We start from the raw sequence: 19,442 nt of genomic DNA on the forward strand, positions 1-19,442 counted from the left end.
ATCACCTCCCACCAAGTGAATCCTGAAATGGAGCTCAGGATCTCACACTTGGTAGCTAGTGACCTTATCTGCTGAGCCACTTCATTGGCCCCATTGAAAAAATTTTAAAACAGATACTTAAATAAACTTGACTTCTTTAATGTCACTTTCCTAAAATGTCTGATAACAAAAACATGATCATATCGATTAACCATAAAGTCTGATTTTTTTAATGTCTTCTTAGCAGAGAAGATCAATAACTTAACCTAATTTTTAAAAGAGGACTAGATTCAAGTTTTATAAAAAACAAACCAAAATTTGACTTTAGGAATTTCATCCTACACAAAGTCTTTGCGACTTTGTTGGTTCTCCTGTAAATTCAAGAGAACCTCCTGATATTGCCCTCAGCTCTCCTCTTCCATCTTGGAATAATCTAGACTTTACCCAAGGGCAAAATGGTATTTGCTTCTGTGACAAAATCCTTATTGATTTTTAAAGAAATCCTCTTTAATTTTGAGCTATCATTTTAGTGAAAAATGCACCCTCTTCACATTCCATCCTTCTCTCTCCTACTTACTGACTCCTTTTTATTTTACGTTCTCATGAGAAAGAACATCATAACAAGCAAATTTACAAAATGTATTGAGGAAGAAGAGAATCCAAATATCACTTAGAACATAATGCAACACATTAAGAATAACCCATTGTCAGCAGCATGCCAAGGCTGTTGCTGTCCCTATGAAGAGCTTCTGGGTTTTAAGATTTAACATATTTTCCTTCCCTGTTCTCACATGACTCTGAGAGCTGTGGAATGCTGCACTCCTGAAAGAGCAGGCCAAGAGAGCAATTAAAGAAAGCGGAGAAAGCACACATTGGAGACTTAACAGCACACTTGAAAGAAGCTGATTCACCCAGGAGGTCTAGAAGACTGGAAATAATCAAACTGAGGGCTGAAATCAACAAAATAGAAACAGAGAAAACAATCCAAAGAATCAATGAATCAAAAAGCTGGTTCTTGGAGAAAATCAACAAGATTGAAAAACCCCCATCCAAATTAATCAAACGGCAGAGAGAGAACATGCAAATTAATAAGATCAGAAATGAAAAGGGGGACATAACCACAGACACAGAGGAAATTCAGAGAATCATTAGATCTTACTATGAAAGTTTATATGCCACAAAGTTGGAAAATGTAAAAGAAATGGACATTTTTTTAGATAAGTACCATATACCAAAGTTGAACCAAGAACAGGTGAACAATCTAAATAGACCTGTTAGTCGCGAAGAATTAGAAGCTGTTATCAAAAATCTCCCTACCAAAAAAAGCCCAGGACCAGATGGTTTCAATGCAGAATTCTACCAGAACTTCCAGGAAGAGCTAATACCTATACTCCTTAATGTATTCCACAATATAGAAACAGAAGAGTCATTGCCTAACTCCTTTTATGAAGCTACAGTTACCCTAATACCAAAACCACACAAAGACACAACCAAGAAAGAGAATTACAGGCCAATCTCACTCATGAACATCGACACGAAAATTCTCAATAAAATACTGGCAATCCGAATCCAAGAGCACATTAGAAAAATTGTCCATTATGATCAAGTCGGCTTCATTCCAGAGATGCAGGGCTGGTTCAACATACGCAAATCTATCAATGTAATCCATCATATAAATAAACTGAAAGAAAAAAAACCATATGATCATCTCACTAGATGCTGAAAAAGCATTTGACAAAATTCAACACCCATTTATGATAAAGGTGTTGGAGAGACTGGGGATACAAGGATCATACCTAAATATAATAAAAGCAATATACAGCAAGCCGACAGCTAACATCAAACTGAATGGAGAGAAACTCAAAGCCTTTCCACTAAAATCAGGAACGCGACAAGGCTGTTCACTCTCTCCATACCTCTTCAATATAGTGCTTGAAGTTCTAGCAATAGCAATAAGACAACATAAGGAGATCAAGGGGATTCGTATTGGAAAGGATGAAGTTAAACTTTCGTTATTTGCTGACGATATGATAGTTTACGTAAGTGACCCCAAAAACTCTACCAAAGAACTCCTACAGCTGATAAACACCTTTAGTAACGTGGCAGGATACAAGATCAACTCCAAAAAATCAGTGGCCCTCCTATACACAAAGGATAAAGAAACAGAGAGGGAAATCAGAGAAGCATCACCTTTCATGATAGCCACAAATAGCATAAAATATCTTGGAGTTACTCTAACCAAGGAAGTGAAAGACCTATTTGACAAAAACTTTAAGTCTTTGAAGAAAGAAATTGAGGAGGATACCAGAAAATGGAAAGACCTCCCCTGCTCTTGGATTGGGAGAATCAACATAGTAAAAATGGCAATTCTACCAAAAGCAATCTATAGATTCAATGCAATCCCCATCAAAATCCCATCAAACTTCTTCACAGACCTTGAGAGAACAATAATCAAGTTTATATGGAAAAACAAAAAACCCAGGATAGCCAAAACAATCTTATACAATAAAAGAACTTCTGGAGGCATTACCATCCCTGACTTCAAACTCTATTATAGAGCTACAGTATTGAAATCAGCTTGGTATTGGCATAAGAACAGAGAAATCGACCTATGGAATCGAATAGAAGACCCAGATATTAACCCACAAACTTATGAGCACCTAATTTTTGACAAGGGAGCTAAAGGTATACAATGGAAGAAGGAAAGCATCTTTAACAAATGGTGCTGGCATAACTGGATGTCAACCTGTAAAAAAATGAAAGTAGATCCATATCTATCACCATGCACAAAAATCAAGTCCAAATGGATTAAAGACATCAACATTAATCCGTCCACTTTGAACCTGATAGAAGAGAAAGTGGGAAGTAGTCTACACGATATAGGCACAGGAGCCCTCTTCCTAAGTAGGACCCCAGCAGCACAGACAATAAGAGAAACAATGAATAAATGAGATCTACTGATACTGAGATGCTTCTGTAAAGCAAAGGACAATGTCAGTAGGACAAAAAGGCTGCCTTTTGAATGGGAGAAGATCTTCACCAACCCCTCATCAGACAAAGGTCTGATCTCCAAAATATGCAAAGAACTCAAGAAACTAGGCACTAAAACTCTAATTAACCCAATTAAAAAATGGGGTACTGAACTTAACAGAGAATTCACAACAGATGAACTTCGAATGGCCAGAAAACACTTAAGGTCATGCTCAACCTCCTTAGCGATCAGGGAAATGCAAATCAAAACCACTTTGAGATACCATCTTACACCTGTCAGAATAGCTAAAGTCAAAAACACCAACGATAGCCTATGCTGGAGAGGATGTGGGGTGAGGGGAACACTCATCCATTGTTGGTGGGAATGCAAACTCGTGCAGCCACTGTGGAAATCAGTGTGGCGGTTTCTCAGGAAACTGGGAGTCAACCTCCCTCAGGACCCAGCAATTCCACTCTTGGGAATATACCCTAAAGACTCCCTAACATACTACAAAAGCATTTGTTCTACTATGTTCATAGCAGCACTATTTGTAATAGCCAGAACCTGGAAACAGCCTAGGTGCCCCTCAATAGAAGAATGGTTAAAAAAGGTGTGGAACATATACACATTAGAGTTTTACTCAGTGGTAAAAAACAATGACATCTTGAATTTTGCATGCAAATGGATGGAAATAGAAAACGCTTTACTGAGTGAGGTAAACCAGACCCAAAAAGAGGAACAAGGTATGTATTCACTCATAAGTGGATTCTAACCATAATTAAAGGTCTTTGAGCCTATTATTCGTGATCCTAGAGCAGCTAAATAAGAAGATGAACCTGAAGAAGATTATTTAGCTATCCACCAGGAGGTAGGAAATAGACAAGAGTCCCAGGTAACCTCGGGTGCATGGGGGGGGGGGAGGGTTGATGGAAGGGAAGAGTGTTAGAGAGAAGGGAGTAGGGGAGGAACGGGAAAAGCTCGGTGGCCTGGGATGGGGGGGAGGGAGGAAGGATGAATATGGGATCAGGGAAGAATATATTTCAACTAAGGGAGTCATTTTAGGGTTCACAGGAGACTTGATTATATATGGGATCCCAGGTCCAAGGAGAGATCCCCCAGATTGTTCTCTGGACAGAGGAGATGGTGCCTGAATCGGCCGTGGCCCATAACCATACTAATGTATATTTTGCTTATCACCATAGATCCTTCATCTGGCGAAGGACGGCGATACAGTCGGAGACCCACATTGGAGCACCGGACTGAGCCCCCCGAGGTCCAAATGAGGAGCAGAAGGAGGAAGAACATGAAAAACGAAATCAGTACTGCGAGGGATGCTATCACCCACTGATACAAGGAAACGGATCTAATGAGAGTTTACCAAGGCCAGTTGGACTGGGTCTGAACGAGGACGTGATCTAACCAGATTCTCGGAATTTGGCCGGATTCTCTGACTGTGGCTGGCCTGAAGTCTTTCTGAAAAGCCATTGACTATGATACTGGGACCTGTTTCCTCTGCATATACTGGATTTTGGGGATCCAGTCTGTTTGGACACTCACCTTCCTGGACCTGGAAGGAGGGGGAAGGAACTGGAACTTCCCACAGGGCAGGAAACCCTGACTACCCTAAGGGACAAAGAGGGAGGAAGAGAGGGAGTGGGGGGAGTGGGAGGTGTTGGGAAGAGGGGCGGAAATGGAAACTTTTATAATTTAATAAAATTTACTTAAAAAAAAAGAATAACCCATAGTCAGCAGCACGCCAAGGCTGTTGCTGTCGCTATGAAGAGCTTCTGGGTTTTAAGATTTAACATATTTTCCTTCCCTGTTCTCACATGACTCTGAGAGCTGTGGAATGCTGCACTCCTGAAAGAGCAGGCCAAGATAGCAAAGATTCTGATACCCTTGTACAGGTGAGAAGAGAGAGAAATACACAGAGATTCAAAATTTATTTTTTATGTTAATCCTGTAGTTCCTCTGAAGACCTGGAGGAAACAGCAAACTCTTTTCTGGACCAAAGAAAAGGAAGTAAAAGGGTATCCAGTACAAGTAGAAGATGGGCAGGAAGCTCACTCTTGGGCCATGACCTGTAGCATCAGGATATTGATTTTTAAAAATAACATATACAGCTATGCTGGCCAGGGAAGCAGTTATGAAATCTTCAGATCTTCACTCTTACTCCTTTGCTCCAAATCCAATTCCCCAGTCTCAGGCCCAGCTCTGTAGCAGACTGCAGGATGTTGCCTCTCTCCCCTTCTGCCCCCATTCCTAGAGCACTGAGCCTATCTGCATGGCATACCCTGCTTTCCTTCCTTCTGTGGGCCCCATTAGCCCATTCCCCGGCCCATTTTCATCCCTAAGTGTCAGTTCACAAAACCAAGAAACTCATTCTAACTTGAACCTCCAGTGGCCACACCAGCAGGATCTCAGAAGAATTTCTTACCAGGCAACACACAGCCTCCACCTTAAGAGGGCGACAGGATGCAAGGAATTGAACAACCACCCAAAAAAGGCAAGACCACATATCAGTACCTAGAATTACAGTCACTCAAAATTGGCCTAGAAGCCAGTGTAAAAGCACAATCAATAACAGCCAGGACAATATGTCTCTACTAGAATCTATCAACCCTACTACAGTAGGTCCTGAGAAATGCCATAAAGCAGAAGCACAAGTCAAGGACTCAAAAATAGTTCTTATGAATATGTTAGAGGTCCTTAAAGAGGAAATGAGTAGATTGATTAAAGAAATCTATGAAAACAGAGATAGTAAAAGGAAATGGAGAAAACAGATCAAGACGTGCAAGTGGAAATGGAAACAATAAGGAAACCGAAACTAAGGAAAAACTGGAACTAAGAGTTTTAGGAACTCAAATAGAAATTTCAGAGGCAAGTTTCAATGACAGAATGCAAGAGATGGAAAAGAATTTCTCTTTGAAGTCAAAACAGAAGAAATGGGTACTTGGTCAAAGAAAATGCTAAATTTAGAAGACTCTAGGCATAAAACATCCAGAAATATGGAACACTATAAAAACTCAAAATACATGAACTATAGGAACAGAGGAAGGAATGGAAATCCAGGTCAATGGTACAGACAGTATTAACGACAAAATCATAGAAAAAATTTTCCCCAACTCTTCAAGTGAGAGGGGCCTGGATAGATGGTCTACAAACTCTAAGAGACCACAGATGCCAGACCAGACTTCACTCAGCAAAACATTCAGTCACAATGTATAAAGAAAGAATGATATTCTGGGGAAAAAAAAACAAGTTTTAATAATATCTGTCCACCGAGTCAGACCTAAAAATGGTCTAGAAGGAAAAATTCAACCTGAAAAGACTAACTACATTCAAGAAAATATAAGGAATAAATAATGTCAGATCAAAAGAAGGAGAAAATTAAAATGCCCGGGGGTGGTGGCACTTGCCTTTAATCCCACCACCTGGGAGGAAGAGGAAGGCAGATCTATGTGAGTTCGAGGCCAGCCTGGTCTAAGAGAATTAGTTCCAGGTCAGGTTCCAAAGCCACAGAGAAACCAAAACAACAACATAACTGGATTCAATAAACATAAATCACTGATAGTTGTCAAAATCAGTGGTCTCAATTCCCCCTAAAAAGACAGAAACTGGCATCAAAAGTCAGGGCTGAAATCAAAACAAAAAGAAATAATTATGTATCTACAACAAATGATGCTGGTCAAATTGTATAGCTGCATGTTGAAGAATCCACATAGTTCCAGAGGTGTTACCCCCCACAGAACTCAATACAAATGGATCAAAGATCTCAACATAAGTCCAGAAAAACTGAATCTGATAGAGTGAACATGGGGAATAGTCTTAAACTCATTGGCACAGGATGACAAAATAGTGATAACACAGAAATTAAGAACAACAATTAATAAATGGAAACTCAAAAAACTGAAAGGTTTCTGTTGGGCAAAGAACACCACCATTAAAACAAGGAGGAGGCCTACAGAATGGAAAATGTTTTGTAAACCTTCACTAGAGAACTAATATCTAATTCCATAAAGACACAAAACATACTGACCATCAAGAAAACAAAGAACAAAAATTAAATATGAGGATAGATCTAAACAAAATTTACAAAAAGCAGAAACTCAAATGACTAAGAGCATTTAAAGAGTGTAAGAGTCACAGGTGACAGAGGACACCAAGGAGCCAAGGCCTTCTAGACACAACAGGACTGGTGCACACATAAACTCAGACTGTGACAGTGTGCAAAAGGGCCTGCATGAGTCAGCACCAGATGGGATCCTAGAGCTGAAAGAAGTGAACACATATCCCCATCCCCAACCTCAAAGCAACTCCTAACAGGTAGTCACTTGTGAATGAAATATTAATTTTCTCCAAGGGAGTCAAGCAGGGCAGGCAATCCATTCTTAAGGCGAAGCCTCATGTCCATCAGTAGGTGGCCAACAGAAATTCACGGCATCTTTGGGGCTCTTTGTCTCATGGTGTTGAGTCAGAACATTTTATTTCCTATCGTACAGGTCCTTAGCATATGTAATATGGCTTCTGTTTTTGTGTTTCATGGGATTCCTGTGTACATAAACGTATATATCTCTGCAGTTTGTTCTGGGGGTGTTTCATCCTGAGCTGGTGACAGGAAAAGGCAGCTGCTTATCACCCTAAAAGCAAACTGCTTCACATCTCATCTCCAGTCAGCAGGCCTCATAGATACAGACCTCAGATCAAGGCAGAAAGTCATCCCTGAGCTCACTCCAGCCCCACTACTACAGACCCTCTTGGAACACGGAATCTAGTTAGTGTCTACAAGTGTCTACCCTGTACTCCTTCAGGAATTACCTGGGCTACAGCGTTCACTTACACCATGCAAGACTTTAACAGTAATTTGTACACAGAAAGCTTCCAGGAACATGCATGTATATGTTCTCTTCTACAACATGGGATTCAAAAGAACCTCCAATAAAGGAAGCATAAAAGTGGCCCTCCTCAGAATTAATCATCTGGGGATTAAATATGGAAAATTCTTACACGATAGAAGTGAAAAACAGACATAAAAATAGAGAAAAATCCTAAGAAAACAAATGTCAGGTTAGGAAACTAAAGTGGATGGAAATAAAATTGGTCAAGTATGTAGTTTCAAAGAAATGTTCATTGTTAGAACAGAGCTTTAAAACTATCAGCGGGAAAGCTTCTCCAAGTATTGAGGAAAAAAGACAAGCAAACAACAAAATAACAGGAAAAATTAAAACAAAAAACAACAACAAAAATGAAGTGGGCAGAGATACCCATATTGCTGATAGAACACCTAGGTTTAAGTACATTTTTTTCTTTTAAAAAATTATTTAATTATGTATACAGTGATCTGTATACATACAGGTCAGAAGAGGGCACCAGATCTTATTACAGATGGTTGTGAGCCACCATGTGCTTGCCTGGAAATTGAACTGAGGTCCTTTGAAAGAACAGGCAGTGTTTTTAACCTGTAAGCCATCTCTCCAGCCCCAGGTTTGTCTTATTGACAAACATACTGTACTGCTTTAAGTTACACAATTTATATACTTTCTCTATGTGTCAACCTATAGAAATATATGAACAGATAGCCAGGTAGCTGTAGTACATGCCTTTAAAACCCAGCTCAAGGTAGGCAGAGGTAGGCAGATCTCTGCAAGTTTGAGGCCAGCCTGGTTTATAAGACCTAGTTCTAGGAACCCTCCAAAGCGACAAAGAAACTCCATCTTGAAAAAACAAATGCATATATATTTGAATCAACAAGTACAAAAAATATTTGTTTTAAGTGTGTCTGGTAGGCCGCTCTAGAGAATAAAAGTAAACAATATTGGTGGATATTTTGATGAGAAAAAATTACGTTTTCTAATTTCTAAAGAAAATGTCATAAAGCCAGAATTCTGCATCAAACATGCATTTAAGTTCATTGAGAATGCAAAAGATATAATTTGTCATTAAAAACTGAAAAATTTCAGTAACTTCATATCCAGAATTATAATTTTTAAAGGAAGTATGGAAATGGACAGGATAATACTCAGGAAAAAACTATAAAAGATAAAAGATTCAGTTGAACTATGCACATAGGTTAAATGCAGCAAGTCTATTTCCAATGGTAGCCACAAAGATACAAACTCCTTTTCCAGTCAAACAAGAAGACTGGATCTATAATGAATAATATTTCCATAATTGGGCCAATGAAATTTGCTTAGTGGGTGAAGGTGCATGCCTGGAACACAACCTGATGACCTGTGCTCCATCCTTGAGACCTGCAGGATACCGGAAGAGAACAAAGTCCTGCAAGTTGTCCCCTGACCTTCACAGGCACACTGTGCCTTTAAGAAATATGTACGTAGGGGCTAGAATGAAGACAGATGACATGATAGTCAAGACTGTGCACTGCTGTTGTAGAGAACCCGAGTTTTGTTCCTCAGCACAGAGGCTGACAAGTGACTGTAACTCCAGCTCCAGGGGATCCAATGACTTTGCACTCACATGCACATTTCCAAATACCACAAACACAGGCACACACACATGCACACACGCACAAACACACACACACACACACCACACACACCCATACACACACACCCTGCACACAATTCTAAGAAATCTAAAAACTATATACTGGTTTTTCACTTTTAACTCACTTGGAAATAAAGCACAAGAATCGTAACAAAATCCTGCAAAACATCCGAGATTTTGACTTACTGTAGAGAAAGCAACCGAATCGAGAAGATTGTTAAAGGATGCTAGAAGAAAAGGGAGGAAGGAGGCTAAGTACCTTCTCCTCCACAAAGTAAAGAGAGACAGTATCTAAAGATAATATATCAAAATCAATTTCTAAAACTAAGCTGTTCAGCTGTCTTTCTGAAAAGGATTATATCATTGAGTCACTAAGCACTCCAAGGGACAGTCTCTTCCCTAAAAACGACCCAGCTAATAAACAGGGGGGAATCAGTAGTATGCCACCATTTTACAACTCCCAGGGCAGGAACAGATCCCGATAACAGTAGAACACATATAGAGGCCAATGTCTGCACCCAGACGGATGTGAGTAACCTATCCACCCTTTCTCCCTCAGAAAGCCAAACCAGAATTTGATCAGAACTCTAGCCATAATGACTCATTTACAGGTCATGAAGAGAACAGAGACATATTAATGACACCACAAAAATTGGAAGGCGTCTACAGGACACTACACATGTAACTCCGGTCCTATAAATTATAATGGGAGAGAAAAACTCAGCATTGTCATGATTATATTTGTATTATGCTTGGAGAAATCTTGACTAAAATAATAAGAGGAAGAAAATGGGGGAGAATGAGGCGAAGAGAGAAAGGAAGGGGAGGGGAAAAGATGTAGAAAAGTGAAGGAAACCGTGAGTATTGGAATAGAATGTTGGAGCTGCTGACAGAAGAGGCGTGAGGAGCCGGGTGACAGTGGTGCTGGCCTTTCAATGCCAGTCTTCAGCCTCAGGAGGCAGAGGCAAAAGAATCTCTGTGAGTTCAAGGCTCTCCTGGTCTACAGAACACGTTCCAGAATAGTTTTCAAAGCTACAAAGAGAAACCATGTCATAAAACACCAAAAAACAAAAAACAAACAAACAAAACAAAAAACAACAATAAAACTGTCTGGTGAAGAGGTGATTCACCCCCAGTGGGTCAGATTGTAAGATGTCACCAAGCCTCTGCCACTTTGCTACACTGCCTTGCAGAACTTCCTTCCTTCCTTCCCATTGACCATTCTTCTTGTTGTTGTTGTTGCTGTTTCTCTGTTTGTTTGTTTTTGTTTGTTTGTTTTTGTTTTTCGGGAAAGGTTTCTGTGTACCTGGAAGTAGCTCTTATAGACCAGGCTGGCCTCAAGTTCAGGGAGATCCTCCTGCCTCTGTGTACCAATTGTTGGAATTAAAGGCATGTGCCACCATCATCCAGCCCCCACCACCCTTCTTAACAGGACAGCCTCTCTAGAGACTAGGCTACAGATAACACAGAAAGTCCCCTATAGCTTGGGAGGCACTGCCACTTGTGAGGAGCGATAATGTAGTTTTAGACACTGAATCACCGACTGGCATTCAACAACTTGCAAAAAAAACCAGGGAGCTCCACTCCTCTTACTGACTTCAAGCAGCCAGAATGAGTGCCCAGGGTCTGGCAGAATTGCTCAGCCCTGGCAGAGACCTTCAGTTCAAGCAGGTGCAACACCAGGCTGTGCAAAAGCCTGAGCCTGCCCAGGATCTGTAAAATAATACATTCGTTTTGTTTAAAGCCACCAAGAGTGTGCTAGTTAGTTATGCGGAAATAGAAAACGAATACCTGTTTCTTGCACACGAGTACGTTAAATCTTAGGTGAGTAGAACAGCAGGAGAATAGCAGGAGGGCTATTCCAAGTTCAGGGCTAGACTGGACTCCTAAGTGCTAGGCTGCACAGGAAGATTGCCTTTAAAAAGGAAGCATGCTAGAGGATGGGAGATTACTGCAATAAGGCATAAATTGTTTTAGCCACTGAAATTTAAGAGGGCTTAGAATTCATCTGGGTTCTTGCTCACATTCAGCTTCCAGCTCAGCAAGTCTGGAGTAGGGCTCCTGATTCTGCACCCAGGAGAAAGACCGCTGATGCACACATCAGATATTCATTCTTATTGATTCCTCACCGAGATCCCAAGAGAGCTCAAGGCCCTGGGCCCCATGTCTTCTTCTTCCCTCCTGGCTCACCACTGGCTCACCACTGTAAGCCCAGCTCTGGCTTCGGGGGTAGGAGAGTCCACTTTCTGTCCCCTTCAGCCTAGCAGCAGCCCCTCCTTCCCGACACAGCTAACCTTGGCAAGACCTGCCAGCCCTTGGCCCTCCCAGAATCATATCCCGACCCCACCCCACCCCACTCCACCCCACCCCACCTCTGCAGCCAAGAAACCCAGACCCCCAGATCTGACACCCGGACCTGCAGCTTTGCTGAGAGCAGCAGGACTGCTCTGCAGGAACCCAGAGAGCACTGTGGAGAAGGTGGATGCTCCCCGGAGACCGGGGCTCTGCTGCCTCCTCAAAGAGGAAGCTTCCAAGCCACCCAGGCTGCCTTTTATGCCTGAAGAATTGTTTCAGTTTCCATTCTGCGCCCAGGAGCCTTAAGTTTCGATTTCCGCTCATCACTAATCCAATTGGAGAAGGAGACTTGGGAAATGTAGCTTTTAGCATCCTTCTATAAAGTCAGGACTGTCAGATGGTGAAAAGTGAGGCTTTGGGATTCTTGAGGTAAGTCTGGAGAGAACCCTGACAGAGAAATCTGAGGATGTCTAGGCAAGGAAACAGTGGAGAGGCCAAAGAAGCCAAATACCAGGTGTGGTGGGTGCCCTCTGCTCCCACAGGTATGCTAAAGACATTAAAGTGGGGGCAGGAAAGAACTAGAGAACAGGAGTTTATTACTGAAGCCTGTGATTAAACTATGTAGGATACTCTTTGACCAATAAACACCACTAAACAAACTGAAATTGGAATTACTTGTTTTTATTTCTACCTTGATTTTTTTCTTCCCTCCTCCTGCTCCTCAGTCCTTCTCTCCCTCCCTCCCTGTAAATTATTGTAGTAGGAAAAACATAACTTACTTGCGAGTAACCCAACGACCACACTCTTACAACACAGGAGGCTACTATGAGCTGAGTGATCTGAGGATATCCTTGTATTTATTATATTGCTATCACAATTTTACAAGATGGGTACTTCTGGGTTGCTTTATAGATGAGATAAATGAAAATTAAAGTGATATAAGAGGCAAAAATGGTGTCAAGATCCCAAACTTGACATAATTAAAAAATTTGTTTACAGGATTTGTAATTACCTGAACTGTCAAATGTTTTTCATTCTAGAACTGAAATTTCTTCAAGCTAATAGAGCAATTATTTTATTTTATTTATTTTTCGATTAAACTTGTATGCTATTGTTATCCTTTCGGTTTTCTTGTTGGGCATTTGGGGTAAGCACGTACTTTTTATCCTGTGGTTGTTTTGACTTTTAGTGACTTCAGATTTGTCAGGTAGGAACTTAATAAACTTTTATTCCTCCCCATCAGTTTTCTAGTCCTAGTCTGCTTTTTGTTACTTTAATAACGTATCATAAACCTGAGTAATTTATAAGAAATTAACTGTATTTATAAAAGTTTTGAAAACTTTGAAATCCAGTGTGTCGGCATCTGACAAAAAGTAATTCTGGGCAGTGGTTCTCAAACCGCTCAAAGGCTGCAACCTCTGAATACAGTTCTTCATGTTATGGTAATCCCCAACAATAAAATTATTTTCCTTTCTACTTTATAACTGCAGTTTTGCTACTGTTGTGAATCATAATTTAAACATATGATATGCAAGATATGTGATAGGAGCCCTGGGAGAGGGTTATTTAACCCACAAGTTGAGAACCGCTGCTGGGAAGGTGATTCACAGTCCTTTAATTGCTGCTAATCAATCTATGAGGTGGAGCCTTTATAATCAACAGGCAATCCCATTGAAAACCTGCACCCCATCTTCATTACATTGATGAAAGTGTTTACGGTATATAATTCTGGGTGACACATTGAAACCATAACATACCCCAAAGTACATAAACACCCCGAAGCTGACGACTCCATCTGCTATTATGGTTTCTGGAGTTTCTGTTTACTTTTCTCTGCCTCCATTATCTGCTCCTGTGCCACACCCTGTACTTTCCACTGAGGTTTGAGAAGCACACGTTGCATTTCCACTTTACTTTATGCCTGTACTTTAGACTCTTTGAATTCTTGAGTGTTTGTCTTTCAGGGTGAACTTCCTTAGCTAACATTCAACCTTTCTTTACTTAACAGAACAACTATTTGTGCCTTGTGTTTTCTCTCTATACTTACCTACAGTTTGATACTCTGAATAAGTCAATTTTCAATACCTGGTCATTAAAGGAAATGACCAGATTTGTATGCCATCAAATTAATTATTCATTAATACCACAGGCAAGAGGCTACAAAAGGTTCCAGATTTGTAATCTGCAAAATGTTTGTCCAGGGGCATCTAGTATGTAGGCAATCGATGTCCCTCAAGAAGGTGTAGCACTTGGCTGACAAAGGTCCTGTTTTTTACCAGAAATCCATGACCAAGTTCTGTTTTATTTCAGTGAGTCCTCAGAGCATTTCCGTGACAGATTCTCTGAAGGCACTAACTGCAGGGCTCCCTGGGTCCAGTTTAGACATTTTTCATAGCATTTGATTGAACGGGGCCTCATTTATGGTGCACTGATTTACAACTAGTGTCCGTAAAATAAAATAAGATTTGCAACGATGGACATAATTTCTTCAAGCGTCAAACAACTAGACAGTGCTTGACTTCTGTACTGCGGGTGCCAAGACAGACAACAGTTAGATCTTATGGACGGCAGAGATGAAACTGTCCTTCTCGTCAGCCAATGACCCTCAGGGATTTAGCCAGTGTGACAGGACCTTGCACCTATGTGCTGTGCTGGTTAGTTTTATATCAGCTTGACACAATCTGAGAAAAGGAAACTTCATCTGAGAAAATGTCTGTATAAGACCAGGCTCCAGGAAAACTTACAGGGCATGTTCTTAATCAGGGATGGATGGGGGAGAACCCAGCCCATTGTGGGTGGTGCTGCCCCTGGGCTGGTGGTCCTGCGTCTTACAAGAAAGTAGGTTGAGCAAGCCATGAGGAGCAAGCCAGTAAGTCAAACTCTTTCATCACCTCTGCATCAATTCCTGTTTCCAGGTTTCTACTCTGACTGTCTTTGGTAATATATTGTTTTAAGACAAAGTAAAATAAACCCTTTTGCTCTTGAAGTTGTTTGGCGCCTACTGTTTTATCACAGCAGCTGAAACCCCAGCTACAACATAAGTGAAACTGCCATCCCTTGTAGTGCATTGTAGATACTCATGTGTCCTCTATGGGTGTTTCCCACTATGTTGTTAAAAGAGGAAGTCGTTGGGGGCAATATCGCTATGCACACTTATGGATAAGGATGGATACAATAATTTTGACTAAGCATTTGTGTATGATAACTGGTTGCTGTGTTCCTTCACAGGTAGCAGACCCCACCCCGGTTGGTTCTGGAAGCCCAACTAGAGATGGCAAGGGAATGAAAGGACAGACACACAGAAACAGGTGCAGAATCCAGAACACAGAGTGTTTATTAGATGCATTACAGGGTTATTTCTCTGTTTTAGTGGGTTGGTAGGAGGTCTCTGAAGGTGAGCAATCTTGGCTGCAAACTAAAAGGAGGAAACTGCAGTTGTGAATTTTGCACTCACTCGTCAATTGTTTGTCAACATCACTACATGCACACACTGTCGACATTGACAGTCAGACCAGAGGAAGATAATGTCATCCCTCCAAGCCTGAGCAAGTCAGTGCTATGCCATTCTCCTGGGTCTGAAACAGTGGTCTTTGATATGGTTGTACCAATGTGAGCATAACATATTCACTCAAGACTTTGCTCTATACACATTTAATCAAGGCTTCCTTAGCCCCCTATACAGATAAGATAAACTGAAACAGAGATACAGTTAATAATGTGTTAGTGAAATCTATAATAGCAAGTTTCTCATAGTTTTGAAGACCTTTTCGTCCAGTTTCATGATGTCAGCATCTGGTAAGAGATCTGATCATACAGAACAATGTTTAAGAATATTTAGTATTAGACATATGGACTTATGGTCCATGCTAAGTTAAAGTGGTAATCATGCACTTTGGAGAGCAACTAACTGTTCTCTTTACATTTCAGAGCACGGCAAATTAAGCCATTGAATAAAAATGCTGTGAGGTTAACCACCTCTGATCAATAAGTCTGTAATCCCTGAAGAGCATACTGTTTTTCATTTGCATGTTTTGTGACTCTGAACTGACTGCTATGTCAGGAGTTTATCTTGCATGTATCATTATTAAAATAAAAGTTTAATATTATTTAATCTACATCTGTAACAAGTTTTGAGAAAATCAAGGTAGTCCTGTGTGTGGTTTAAATGAAGATTTTCTTTTCAAATGAAGATCTTTTCTTTCATAGAGACCCCATGCTGTACAAAGTTTGTGTAGAATTTAATGGTGTAGTCATAACTTCAATATTCAACTTAAATTCTGAAACAAAAGTCCATGGTCTCATTATACTCATATGTGTTCCTAAGTAGAGGCTGTTGTGTGGACACTTCATTTACCCCCCTTTCTTCCTGAAGAAACAAATAAAATGCTTCCTTGTTTAAGAAGAAATACATTTAAACTATGCCACCAAAGGGTGTAAAGTTAGAACAGTGACAGTGGGTCTGGAATGTTTCTGCCACAGGATCTTCTGACACCTGTTGACCAGTTACTCAGAGGAATCCTTGGGAGCTGAAAATGCTTAAATTCTGCGGACATTCCTTCCCAAAATAGTTTTTATCAAATCACTATTCCCAAACAAGCAGCAGGGTGGGCGGACTCCCGACTGGAAGGCTCAGCCACTTTCCCTAATGGGTGGCACATTGTCAGGGATTAAATCCTCTGTGGGTCATCAGCTGATTTTCTCCTTTGTTCCACTCTTCCTTTCTGCTTTCCTAGGGAATGAGAGTCCACACATCCCAGGCCACTTGCTTGAAGCAGTCACTGAATGACCACACAGCCGTCTGCAGTTGTCTGATAGAGACCACGATGCTTCAGAGTTAAGCATCCCTCATCAAGTCCGTCCATGAGGAAGGCGGAAAGCAAACTGAAAAAGAAAGGAAACTGATGTTTGATTTAAGTCAAATAAGCATCAAAACCTCTTCTAAGGTGCTGGAGAGATGGCTCAGAGGTTAAGAGCATTGCCTGCTCTAACAAAGGTCCTGAGTTCAATTCCCAGCAACCACATGGTGGCTCACAACCATCTGTAATGGGGTCTGGTGCCCTCTTCTGGCCTGCGGGCATACACATAGACAGAATATTGTATACATAATAAAATAAAATAAATATTTAAAAAAAAACCTCTTCTAAATATCCACTTGTCTTTGTAGATTTATCCTTCTCCTCTAATTAAAAAAATGAAGAAAATCAAAGTATCTCTTTCAATAATTCATTACTTTTATATCCACTCAATTTTAAATGTGAAAACTTCAGCTATATAAATGATGCTGATGTTATTAAGTAATGCACTCGTTCTGTAAGTGAGAAACTTGCCTGAGTCCATTTTGAAAGCAGGAGCCATTATGATATATTTTTAAAAAATTGGTTTCTATTTACTGTGAGAGTTGAGTTATTTTCTGTTTTTTGGAACCTGACTTTCGTAATCATGACATTGATTTGTTTTTAAGAATACCCTTACAAACTCTGACCCTGCCTGACCCTAATCACCTGGTGGATAACCATAGGATTTTTTAAGATTTTTTTTTTAAATTTTCTTATTGCCTCATATTGTCACCCTTGTGTAAGACTACTCGTGATTTTACTTCTTAAAGGGTCCAGAGATGAATGCAGGACTGCTCTCTTTAACCTGACTTAGGAGGCAGTAGCAGGGCAGCATTGGGGTCACCCCAGTAAAAATCAAACCTCAATAAAAATCAAATTCACTAAAATTATACTAGTAAAGTAGTTTTGATTTGCATTTCTCTGATGACTAAGGATGTTGAACATTTCTTTAAGTGTCTTTTAGCCATTTTAGATTCCTCTGTTGAGAGTTCACTGTTTATGTTTGTATTCCATTGTTTTTGGATTATTTGTTCTTTTGATGACCAATTTATTGAGTTCTTTGGATATTTTGCAGATCAGATCTCTGTCTGATGTGTGCTTAGTGAAGATCTTTTCCCATTCTGTAGACTGTCATTTTGTTCTGTTGACTGGGTCTTTTGCTTTACAGAAGCTTTTCAGCTCCAGAGGTCCCATTTATTAATTGTTACTCTCAGTATCTGTACTACTGGGGTTATATTTAGGAAGTGGTCCCCCGTGCCAGTGTGTTCAACCGTACATCCCACTTTCTCTATTACAGTGTTCAGTGTGGCTGGCTTTATGTTGATGTCTTTAATCTGTTTAGTCAATGTTTCATTACAATCTTAGAAATACTCTCCTTGTAATGATCATAACCAACACCATTATTCAGGCTTCACAATAAGTTCCTCAGGCAAAGTGTAAGATCCTCTAACCAGAAGCAGGTAAGAAAATTGAGGTACTATTCATGTTCTTTAGAAGTTGAGACTAATTCAGACCTAAATCCAATGTTACCCATAACACACACACACATCTCACAATCTCACTGATTTCACTGGCATGAGTGCTTTCATGGCAGCGTGTGTCCTTAGTTTTTTCTCATAATTAGTAATTTACCTCTCCATACTTTAACTCAAAAAATCAAAATGAACTTCTCTCATCTTGCTGCTCTCTTAACTTGGCACTGGAGATGACTGGGTCTTACATAGTTTAGTCCTCCTCCCTTCTGTTTGAAAGGTCAAAAGGAATCTACTGTTTATATGATAAGGAGTAGGAGTTAAAAGATTTTACAGAAAATTCTCATTTACAAAGTCTATACTTCATCACTATTTATTTGTTGCATAAATCCTGTTTTACAAACCAGATACAACTATGTCTGCACCACTGCATTAACAGTGTTAAACTCCATCACTGCCTCCTCTGACAAGGGTTGGATGCTCAATATGATGGCGCAAAATAGAGATAGAAAAAGCAAAAATTATTTCAACATTTGTTACAAAGTTCCTCTGTTATAAATAAAGCTCAAAACAAATCCTTACAAAACTACACACCAATTCCTCACGTGTAGAAGTATCCAAATCAATAACAGAGATTGCAAAGGAGTCACCATTGTTTGCAGGTTCTAGGATTTTTACCCATACAGTCCTATACTGTTGTTTGACATTTTGATTGCATTCTGAGGCTCTGAACACTGACATTAAAAAAAAATTTTGAAACAGAGGGAAGAGTAACGGGAACACTCATCTATTGCTGGTGGGAATGCACAATTGTGCAACCACTTTGGAAATCAGTATGACAGTTTCTCAAGAAATTGGGAATCAACCTACCTTAGGATCCAGGAATATCACTCTTGCGAATATACCCAAGAGTTGCCCAATCATACTACAAAAGCATTTGTTCAGCTCTGTTCATTGCAGCATTATTTGTAATAGCCAGAACCTGGAAACAACCTATATGCCCCTCAGTAGAAGAATGGATAAAGACTGTATGGAATATACACACATTAGATTACTACTCAGTGGTAAAAAAACAATAACATCTTGAATTTTGCATGCAAATGTATGGAAATATAAAACACTATCCTGAGTGAGATAGCCCAGACCCAAAAAGATGATTATGGTATGTACTCACTCTTTAGTGAACTCTAGCCATTAACAAAGGACATTGAGCCTATAGTTCACAAGCCTAGAGAAGTAAAATAACAAGATGTACCCAAAGAAAAACATATATAGATCCTCATGGAAACTGGAAGCAAACAAGATCGCCTGGCAAAAGTTGAGAGCATGGGGGTGAGTGTAGGGTTGGGGATGGGGGTTGGGGAAGGGAAGAGGGAGAGGGAG

General features: G+C 40.2%; 1 protein-coding gene and 1 long non-coding RNA gene across 8 annotated transcripts in view; one reads left to right on the plus strand and one right to left on the minus strand.

The window, feature by feature from the left end:
* LOC125413989 (putative ATP-dependent RNA helicase DDX60) overlaps window positions 1-19,442 on the minus strand; it is a 337,410-nt gene that overhangs the window by 216,864 nt on the left and 101,104 nt on the right. For 3 of the 7 annotated variants that reach the window (XR_015736168.1, XR_015736167.1, XM_087900931.1), the window contains exon 1: window positions 11,874-12,029. The exons of 2 other annotated variants lie outside the window; for them this stretch is intronic. The gene's annotated coding sequence lies outside the window, so the exon portion shown is untranslated. Of the gene's footprint in view, window positions 1-11,248; window positions 11,738-11,867; window positions 12,030-19,442 lie in introns of those variants that run through there. 2 more of the 7 variants (XM_087900930.1, XM_087900929.1) reach the window with 2 other exon arrangements.
* On the plus strand, window positions 11,932-16,839 carry LOC148118307 (uncharacterized). The gene is made up of 3 exons (XR_015736170.1): window positions 11,932-12,181; window positions 14,981-15,060; window positions 16,486-16,839. It is a non-coding gene; the product is annotated as an uncharacterized LOC148118307 (long non-coding RNA).

The sequence above is a fragment of the Myodes glareolus genome, chromosome 23 (assembly GCF_982192425.1).
Source record: "Myodes glareolus chromosome 23, mMyoGla1.1, whole genome shotgun sequence".
NCBI classification, from domain to species: domain Eukaryota; kingdom Metazoa; phylum Chordata; class Mammalia; order Rodentia; family Cricetidae; genus Myodes; species Myodes glareolus.